The sequence below is a fragment of the Pseudophryne corroboree genome, chromosome 1 (assembly GCF_028390025.1).
Source record: "Pseudophryne corroboree isolate aPseCor3 chromosome 1, aPseCor3.hap2, whole genome shotgun sequence".
Taxonomy (NCBI): domain Eukaryota; kingdom Metazoa; phylum Chordata; class Amphibia; order Anura; family Myobatrachidae; genus Pseudophryne; species Pseudophryne corroboree.
In genome coordinates, this window is record NC_086444.1 from 778,985,098 (window position 1) to 778,996,795 (window position 11,698).

An 11,698-nucleotide genomic window follows, 5' to 3' on the forward strand; every position below is an offset into this window, starting at 1 on the left:
CGTATGTGGCACAATGTGCATGCGCGTCGTACGAGCACAACGAACGATGTAGTTTTGCACAGGGTCTAGCGAAGCATTTCAGTCGCACTGCTTGGCGCAGTGTGATTGAAATGAAGTGGGCGTTTCTGGGTGTTAAATTACCGTTTTAAGGGAGTGTTCGGAAAAACGCAGGCGTGGCAGGAAAAACACAGGCGTGGCTGGGTGAACGCTGGGCGGGTTTGTGACGTCAAAACAGGAACTGAAAAGTCTGAAGTGATCGCAAGCGCTGAGTAGGTTTTGAGCTACCCTGAAACTGCACAAAAAAACTTTGTAGCTGCTCTGCGATACATTCGTTCGCACTTCTGCTAAGCTAAAATATACTCCCAGTGGGCGGCGGCATAGCGTTTGCACGGCTGCTAAAAACTGCTAGCGAGCAATCAACTTGGAATGACCACCCAAGCCTGGTCAGCACTACAGTCCAATCCAGTTTCATTTTGGATATTATTGTTATTTGAACTTTGTCTTCTTCAGTCCAATTCAGTTTGATTCCAGTCATCATTCCGTAGCTAACCTGGTATCTTCTGTCAGCATACAGTAACTGCAGTGAATCATGGATATTGTTCTTTGATAAAAGTTTTATTCTTTTTTATAATTGCCTCTGGGCTTGTCACTGCTAAAACATCAACAATTCTTTCAAGTCTATTCAGCATACCTGGTGAAAGGCTTCTCAATTCATTTATAATTCCTCTGTGTCAGCTCCATCCACAAAGCCTGTCCAAATCAAACCCAACCCTCAGGCGTGACAGGCTGCTGTGTTCTCTGGGTCTGCTGTATAATAATCAGTGTACAGACAGTGTACAGTGTGCAGACAGTGTAGTATGACAGTGTAAACACGTAGAGGAAGGTGGAGTAAGATGTAGCAAGGTCACTTTAACACGCTCTCCTGCATTGGTTGTGGCAAACTGAATCTTTTTATAAAGACTACTGAATTACTGTATCTTAATATTTTAAATAAATATTTGGTATATTTTACTGATTAGCCATTTGGCTTTTTCTTTAGATTATTTTTTTGGTGAGAGGGTATCTTTTACAGGATGGCTTTCCATTGCTGGACTATAATTGTCTGACCTATTGGACTAGCATTGCCAGAATAAGAAGAAATAAATATATAAGGAGTTTGATGTATACCCTTCAAGTAAAACTAGTGTATTGGTGGTTATTTTTATGTGAACATTAAAAATAGGATATATTCCTACTTCACTATATATTAGCACACTCTGGAACGGCTTTGGAGTGATCCATGGATCTATAGCATCTCTCTGCTATTTGGAGACGAACGGACATCACCGACAGCCCTAACCCGCCTTAAACCGCCACAGATATTTCCAATATTTCATCACAGCCTAAGGATCACCCAGCTGCGCTGTCGGAGGAGCACCCAGGCAGCGCAGCACAGAACGGCTTGTGGATTGGAAACGGCGGAGGTCCGGTGAACATCCGGCCGGATGGACGGCTACTGCATTCACTGGCACGGGTGAGATTGCTACGCATGAGACGGGGTTTTATTTATCAATACATTATCCCGTCATTATAGCCACCCACACCAACGGCCTCATTAGGCTAGGGGCTTTTTGAGCCATTCGGGACTGTGTATTATTATTTTCATTTTTATTTATTCATAACAATCACCTTAATACGGGACTGTAATACTACGGCATTGGCTGCCCACACTAACGGCCGCATGAGGCTAGGTGCTTTTATCGAGACTTTTAAATAGCATTGGTCAAAAGGACGGGACTGGCTTCTACCTATTTGCTCCAACATTTAGCATTTACATCAGCGGCCGTACGAGGTTAGGAGCTAATGAGCCGCACAAGACTTTTGGATACATGTGTAACGGATAATCATTACTAGTTTAGATCGTTATTGGGAGAATTTTGAGTCCTTATTGTTTATTCAATTCTATGATATCCTACAGTGAATACATCTTCCATTTATTTACTCTATTGATCTTGGATAAATTTTTGTTTGTGCACAATATAATAAGTATTAATTAAGGCTGGCCAGCCAGTGTGGACTTTTTAGTCTATTCATTAATAATATTTTTTTTGCATCATTGTGATCTAATTATGCATCCAAAGTGATACAGTATTACCTGTTTTAGGAACCATTTATTCTTCAGGATTTGATACATTTGTATCCATTATTGGTCTTTTGGAATACTAACCATATATGAGAAATTAATTAGATGGTTATATATTTCATGATTGTGTTGTTTTATTTATTTTTATATTATTTTTAATATCTTATTGTGGTCACTCTAAGGATTATATTTATAATTAATTTATTCGGTATTAACTACAATTAAATAAATATTTAATAAAAATAAAAAATAATTAATCAAAATATTATTTTTTGATTGGCTCTTCCTTTTGCGCACATTTTGGTTCTTTTTTCTTGTTATTGATATTTTTGGGGGTTGGCAGCTTCCCCATTTTTCCACATTGTGCGGCACCAGGAAGTTCACCGAGGTTGTAAGTCACGGGCGCCTCTCTTTCTCTTCCTTTATCAAGACAGGTGATGTAATATGTCACATATTCAAAGTTTTTGACAAATAAGATAAATCTGCAAATAGACAGTAATGACAATTACAAACAATTACAATTACAGACAATTACAAACAAAGGGCCAATTCACAAAACACAGATCCACCACCGCAGGGCCGGCTCCAGGCCTACTGACACCCTGAGCGAGAAAATGTCAAAGCGCCCTTTCCCGGAAAAGTGGGTGTGGCCTCCTGGAAAAGTGGGCGTGGCCGCACAACTTCATATTATCACACTACAAATAAATATATTTTCACACCCCCTCTACGCACACAATTAGCAGCCTTACACATAACATAGTAGTGTTCCTTACACACAATGTCTCCAGTATAGTGCCAGATTACACATCTCCAGTAAGGTGCCAGATACACATAATGTCTACAGTAGCGCAGTGCCAGCTACACATGACATGCCCCGCAGCAGTGCCAGCTACACAAGACATGCCCCGCAGCCGTGCCAGCTACACATGACATGCCCCGCAGCAGTGCCAGCTACACATGACATGCCCCGCAGCAGTGCCAGCTACACATGACATGCCCCGCAGCAGTGCCAGCTACACATGACATGCCCTGCAGCAGTGCCAGCTACACATGACATGCCCCACAGCAGTGCCAGATGCATATGACATGCCCCACAGCAGTGCCAGGTGCATATGACATGCCCCACAGCAGTGCCAGGTACACATGATATGCCCCCCAGCAGTGCCAGCTACACATGATATGCCCCCCAGCAGTGCCAGCTACACATGATATGCCTCGTAGCAGGCCTGGTACACATGCCTCACAGTGCCAGATATGTCCCCAGTGCCAGATACACCTGCCGCACAGTGCCAGATATGCCCTCAGTGCCAGATACGCCCCACAGTGCCAGATACACCTGCCCCACAGTGCCAGATACACCTGCCCCACAGTGCCAGATATGCCCTCAGTGCCAGATACGCACCTCAGTGCCAGATACACCTACCCCACAGTGCCAGATACACCTGCCCCACAGTGCCAGATACACCTGCCCCACAGTGCCAGATACACCTGCCCCACAGTGCCAGATACACCTGCCCCACAGTGCCAGATACACCTGTCCCACAGTGCCAGATACACCTGTCCCACAGTGCCAGATATGCCCCCAGTGCCAGATACACATGCCCCCCAGTGCCAGATATGCCCCCAGTGCCTGATACGCCCCCAGTGCCAGATAAGCCTGCCCCACAGTGCCAGATATGCCCTCATTGCCAGATACAAATGCCCCACAGTGTCAGATACACCTGCCCCACAGTGCCAGATACACCTGCCCCACAGTGCCATATACACCTGTCCCACATTGCCAGATACACCTGTCCCACAGTGCCAGATATGCCCCCAGTGCCAGATACACATGCCCTCCAGTGCCAGATATGCCCCCAGTGCCTGATACGCCCCCAGTGCCAGATAAGCCTGCCCCACAGTGCCAGATATGCCCTCATTGCCAGATACAAATGCCCCACAGTGTCAGATACACCTGCCCCACAGTGCCAGATACACCTGCCCCACAGTGCCAGATACACCTGCCCCACAGTGCCAGATTCACCTGCCCCACAGTGCCAGATACACATGCCCCACAGTGCCAGATATGCCCCCAGTGCCAGATACACATGCCCCCCAGTGCCAGATATGCCCCCAGTGCCTGATAAGACTGCCCCACAGTGCCAGATATGCCCTCAGTGCCAGATACAAATGCCCCACAGTGTCAGATACACATGCCCCACAGTGTCAGATACACATGCCCCACAGTGTCAGATACACATGCCCCACAGTGTCAGATACACATGCACCAGTGTCAGATACACATGCACCACAGTGTCAGATACACATGCACCACAGTGTCAGATACACATGCACCACAGTGCCAGATACACATCCACCACAGTGCCAGATATGCCCTCAGTGCCAGATACACATGCCCCCCAGTGTCAGATACACATGCACCACAGTGCCAAATATGCCCCCAGTGCCAGATACTCCCCCAGTGCCAGATACGCCTGCCCCACAGTGCCAGATATGCCCTCAGTGCCAGATACACATGCCCCCCAGTGTCAGATACACATGCCCCACAGTGTCAGATATGCCCCACAGTGTCAGATATGCCCCACAGTGCAAAGATACACATGCCCTACAGTGTCAGATACACATGCCCCACAGTGTCAGATACACATGCCCCACAGTGTCAGATACACATGCCCCACAGTGTCAGATACACATGCCCCACAGTGTCAGATACACATGCCCCACAGTGTCAGATATGCCCCACAATGCCAGATACACATGCCCCACTATGCAAGATATGCCCCCAGTGCCAGATACACATGCCCCACAGTGCCAGATATGCCCTCAGTGCCAGATACACATGCCCCACAGTGCCAGATATGCCCTCAGTGCCAGATACACATGCCCCCCAGTGTCAGATACACATGCCCCACAGTGCCAGATATGCCCCCAGTGCCAGATACGCCTGCCCCACAGTGCCAGATATGCCCTCAGTGCCAGATACACATGCCCCCAGTGTCAGATACACATGCACCACAGTGCCAAATATGCCCCCAGTGCCAGATACTCCCCCAGTGCCAGATACGGCTGCCCCACTGTGCCAGATATGCCCTCAGTGCCAAATACACAAGCCCCCCAGTGTCAGATACACATGCCCCACAGTGTCAGATATGCCCCACAGTGTCAGATATGCCCCACAGTGCAAAGATACACATGCCCCACAGTGTCAGATACACATGCCCCACAGTGTCAGATATGCCCCACAGTGTCAGATACACATGCCCCACAGTGTCAGATATGCCCCACAGTGTCAGATACACATGCCCCACAGTGTCAGATATGCCCCACAGTGTCAGATATGCCCCACAGTGTCAGATATGCCCCACAATGCCAGATACACATGCCCCACTATGCCAGATATGCCCCCAGTGCCAGATACACATGCCCCACAGTGCCAGATATGCCCTCAGTGCCAGATACACATGCCCCCCAGTGTCAGATACACATGCCCCCCACTGCCAGATATGCCCCCAGTGCCAGATATGCCTGCCCCACAGTGCCAGATATGCTCCCAGTCCCTGAAACACATGTCCCTGAAACACATGTCTCCCCCCCCCCCCAGTGCTGATCACCTGCGCTGCTGCCGATGGTCCTCTTGGGCGGGGAGGAGGAGGCGGCGGCTGCTGCTCTGCTGTGAGAACGGGGAGGAAAGCGCAGCGTGCGCCTCTCCTTCCCCTCAGTCTCCGGAGGGTGGGCGGCTGAGGGCACTAAACCAAACTCAGTGCGCGCTACGGCGCTATGTGGCGCCAGCGGCACGCACTGAGAAGTTTTGCATAGTCCCGCCCCCAGCACAGAGTCAGCCACTGACTGCTGGCTGGGAGTGGGACTCGGAGGTGGGCCGGGGACGGAGCTGGAGCTGCACAGACACAGGACCAGGCTCCAGGCTCCAATATGGCGGTGCCAGCGTGCGGCGCCCATTAAGGGTGGCGCCCTGCGCGGCCGCTCTATTGGAACATGCCTGGAGCCGGCCCTGCACCACCGGTATTCACCTGAAGGTGATAAAAAGTACATATTGAATGAGGTGTGCAAATGGATGGAATCCACAAATACCTTGAGGACCAGCTGGTGAGATAGGTACTGTTTGTACACCTTATATGGGTTTATGGTTATTATATGCATTAGTTCTTTTTTGACAGTATGGATTTTCCCAAGTATGATTTTAAAACCATGTGACCTTAGAACCCTTGCGAGTGTTTGTGGACACCAGATGGTCCTTAAGGTATTTGTGGATTCCACCCATTTGCACACCTTATTCAATATGTACTTTTTATCACCTTCAGGTGAATACTGGTTTGTGGATCTGTGTTTTGTGAATTGGCCCTCATAGGGGCCGGTGAGGCATATTGTTTGTAATTGTCATTACTGTCTATTTGCAGATTTATCTTATTTGTCAAAAACTTTGAATATGTGACATACAGTATTACATCACCTGTCTTGATAAAGGCCTGTGACCAGACCGAAACGTCGACAATAAAACAATGGTGATCTAAATGAGAAGCTGATACAAGAGTTGTCTCTGTGAGAGTGCACCTCCAAATTTTTGGAACTTTTGCGGTATATATATATATATATATATATATATATATATATATATGTGTGTGCTAAACCCCAGTGTACTATACTATTATTTGTTTCTTCTATGACACTGTCGGTCAGTCCGCAGTGCACAGTATAATCTCATACACGCATTGTGCAACACTGATAGGTGAAATTAAACCACAGTGTTTGATTACTATTTCTGACTCATATACGTATTGTGTGACTCTGTGGGGAAAGGTGGTACCACAGTAATATATTTCGTACTCATACACATACTGGGGGTCATTTCGAGTTGATCGCTCGCTGCCGATTTTTGCAGCGCAGCGATCAGGTTAAAAAACGGCAAAACTGCGCATGCGTGTGCACCGCAATGTGCATGCACGTCGTATGGGTATGCACTAGAGATGAGCGGGTTCGGTTCGTCGAGATCTGAACCCCCACGAACTTCACGTGGTTTACACGGGTCCAAGGCAGCCTCGGTTCTTCCCGCCTAACACGCAAAACCCGAACGGGGGAAAACGTCATCATCCTGCTGTCGGATTCTCGCGATATTTGGATTCCATATAAAGAGCCGCGCGTCGCCGCCATTTTCACTTGTGCATTGTCGATTGAGCGGAGAGGACGTGGCTACGTTCTCTGCCTGAAAAGCTCAATATCTGTGCTCAGTGTTCTGCATTGTGGGGACCAGTATATAGTAGTACAGTGCTGCATTGTGGTGACCACAAGTATATAGTAGTACAGTACAGTAGGCCATAGCGTTATCTTGCAGCTCCGTGTCAGACTCAGTTCTATTCTCCGGATCAGTGCTCACTATCTGTGCTGCATTGTGGGGACCAGTATATAGTAGTACAGTGCTGAATTGTGGTGATCACCAGTATATAGTAGTACAGTACATTAGGCCATAGCGTTATCTTGCAGCTCCGTGTCAGACTCAGTTCTATTCTCCGGATCAATGCTCAATATCTGTGCTGCATTGTGGGGACCAGTATATAGTAGTACAGTGCTGCATTGTGGTGACCACCAGTATATAGTAGTACAGTACAGTAGGCCATAGCGTTATCTTGCAGCTCTGTGTCAGACTCAGTTCTATTCTCCTTATCAGTGCTCAATATTTGTGCTGCATTGTGGGGACCAGTATATAGTAGAACAGTGCTGCATTGTGGTGACCACCAGTAGATAGTAGTACAGTACAGTTGTCCATTGCTGTATCTTGCAGCTCCACGTCAGACTCAGTTCTATTCTCTGGATCAGTGCTCAATATCTGTGTTGCATTGTGGGCACCAGTATATAGTAGTACAGTGCAGCATTGTGGTGACCACCAGTATATAGTAGCACAGTACAGTTGTCCATTGGTGTATCTTGCAGCTCCATGTCAGACTCAGTTCTATTCTCCATATCAGTGCTCAATATATTTGCTGCATTGTGGGGACCAGTATATAGTAGTACAGTGCAGCATTGTGGTGATCACCAGTATATAGTAGTACAGTACAGTTTTACATTGCTGTATCTTGCAGCTCCATGTCAGACTCAGTTCTATTCTCCGGATCAGTGCACAATATAGTTACTGCATTGTGGGGACCAGTATATAGTAGTACAGTGCTGCATTGTGGTGACTACCAGTATATAGTAGTATAGTACAGTTGTCCATTGCTGTATCTTGAAGCTCCGTGTCAGACTCAGTTCTATTCTCTAGATCAGTGCTCAATATCTGTGCGGCATTGTGGGGACAAATATATAGTAGTACAGTGCTGCATTGTGGTGACCACCAATATATAGCAGTACAGTACAGTTGTCCATTGTTGTATCTTGCAGCTCCATGTCAGATTCAGTTCTATTCTCTGGATCAGTGCTCAATATCTGTGCTGCATTGTGGGGACCAGTATATAGTAGTACAGTGCTGCATCGTGGTGACCACCAGTATATAGTAGTACAGTACAGTAGGCCATAACGTTATCTTGCATCTCCATTTCAGACTCAGTTCTATTCTCTGGATCAGTGCTCAATATCTGTGCTTCATTGTGGGGACCAGTATATAGTAGTACAGTGCTGCATTGTGTGACCATCAGTATATAGTAGTACAGTACAGTTGTCCATTGCTATATCTTGCAGCTCCATGTCAGATACAGTTCTATTCTCTGGATCAGTGCTCAATATATTTGCTGCATTGTGGGGACCAGTATATAGTAGTACAGTGCTGCATTGTGGTGACCACCAGTATATAGTAGTACAGTACAGTTGTCCATTGCTGTATCTTGCAGCTCCATGTCAGACTCAGTTCTATTCTCTAGATCAGTGCTCAATATCTGTGCTGCATTGTGGGGACCAATACATAGTAGTACAGTGCTGCATTGTGGTGACACCAGTATTTAGTAGTACAGTACAGTAGCCCATAGCGTTATCTTGCAACTCCGTGTCAGACTCAGTTCTATTCTCCGGATTAGTGCTTAATATTTGTGCTGCATTGTGGGGACCAGTATATAGTAGTACAGTGCTGCATCGTGGTGACCACCAGTATATAGTAGTACAGTACAGTAGGCCATAACGTTATCTTGCATCTCCATTTCAGACTCAGTTCTATTCTCTGGATCAGTGCTCAATATCTGTGCTTCATTGTGGGGACCAGTATATAGTAGTACAGTGCTGCATTGTGTGACCATCAGTATATATTAGTACAGTACAGTAGCCCATAGCGTTATCTTGCAGCTCTGTGTCAGACTCAGTTCTATTCTCCGGATCAGTGCTCAATATCTGTGCTGCATTGTGGAGACCAGTGCTGCATTGTGGTGACCACCAGTATTTAGTAGTACTGTACAGTTGTCCATTGCTGTATCTTGCAGCTCCGTGTCAGACTCAGTTCTATTCTCCAGATTAGTGCTCAATATTTGTGCTGCATTGTGGGGACCAGTATATAGTAGTACAGTGCTGCATTGTGGTGACCACCAGTATATAGTAGTACAGTACAGTTGTACATTGCTGTATCTTGCAGCTCCGTGTAAGACTCAGTTCTATTCTCTGGATCAGTGCTCAATATCTGTTCTGCATTGTGGGGACCGGTATATAGTAGTACAGTTAGAGATGAGCGGGTTCGGTTCGTCGAGATCCGAACCCCCCGAACTTCACCGATTTTACACGGTTCCGAGGCAGCCTTGGATCTTCCCACCTTGCTCTGTTAACCCGAACGCGGCCGAATGTCATCATCCCGCTGTCGGATTCTCGCGAGATTCGTATTCTATATAAAGAGCCGCGCGCCGCCGCCATTTTCACTCGCGCATTGGAGTTTGAACGGAGAGGACGTGCCTACGTTCTCTGCCTGAAAAGTTCAATATCTGTGCTCAGTGTGCTGCAAATATCTGTGCTCAGTGTGCTGCAAATATCTACTTTCTCTGCCTGAAAAACTCCATATCTGTGCTCAGTGTGCTGCAAATATCTGTGCTCAGTGTGCTGCATTTTGGTGATCAACAGTATATAGTTGTACAGTACACTAGGCCATTGCTGTATCTTGCAGCTCTGTGTCACTGCAAGTATCCATTCCATATCTGTGCTGCATTTTTGTGAGCAGTATATATAGTAGTACAGTGCAGCAATTTGGTGACCAACAGTATATAGTTGTAAAGTGCAGTAGGCCATTGCTGTATCTTGCAGCACTGTGTCACTGCAAGTATCCATTCCATGTCTGTGCTGCATTTTTGTGAGCAGTATATATAGTAGTACAGTGCAGCATTTTGGTGACCAACAGTATATAGTTGTACAGTACAGTAGGCCATTGCTATTTTTTAGAATAATATTACTGGCATATAATTCCACACATTAAAAAATGGAGGACAAAAATGTGGAGGGTGAAATAGGGAAAGATCAATATCCACTTCCACCTAGTGATGAAGATGCTGCCACTAGTCATGGCAGAGACGATTCAATGCCATCAACGTCGTCTGCCAAGGCCGATGCCCAATGTCATAGTAGAGAGCATGTAAAATCCAAAAAACTAAAGTTCAGTAAAATGACCCAAAAATCTAAATTAAAAGCAACTGAGTAGAAGCGTAAACTTGCCAATATGCCATTTACGACACGGAGTGGCAAGGAACGGCTGAGGCCCTGGACTATGTTCATGGCTAGTGGTTCAGCTTCACATGAGGATGGAAGCACTCATCCTCCCGCTAGAAAACTGAAAAGAGTTAAGATGGCAAAAGCACAGCAAAGAACTGTGCATTCTTCTAAATCACAAATTGCCAAGGAGAGTCTACTTGTTTCGGCAGTTGTGATGCCGAACCTTCCCAACACTGGACGGGAAGAGGTGGCTCCTTTCACCATTTGCACGCCCCCTGCAAGTGCTGGAAGGAGCACCCACAGTCCAGTTCCTGATAGTCAAAATGAAGATGTCACTGTTGAAGTACACCAGGATGAGGATATGGGTGTTGCTGGCGCTGAGGAGGAAATTGACAAGGAGGATTCTGATGGTGAGGTGGTTTGTTTAAGTCAGGCACCTGGGGAGACACCTGTTGTCCATGGGATGAATATGGCCATTGACATGCCTGGTCAAATTACAAAAAAAAAATCACCTCTTCGGTGTGGAATTATTTTAACACAAATGCGGACAACAGGTGTCATGCCGTGTGTTGCCTTTGTCAAGCTGTAATAAGTAGGGGTAAGGACGTTAACCACCTAGGAACATCTTCCCTTATACGTCACCTGTAGTGCATTCATCAGAAGTCATTGACAAGTTCAAAAACTTTGGGTGACAGCGGAAGCAGTCCACTGACAACTAAATCCCTTCTTCCTCTTGTACCCAAGCTCCCAGTGCAAACCACTCCACCAACTCCCTCAGTGTCAATTTCCTCCTTAGACAGTAACACCAATAGTCCTGCAGTCCATGTCACTGGCAAGTCTGACGAGTCCTCTCCTGACTAGGATTCCTCCGATTGATCCTTCAGTGTAATGCCTACTGCTGCTGGCGCTGCTGTTGTTGCTGCTGGGAGTCGATCATCATCCCAGAGGGGAAGT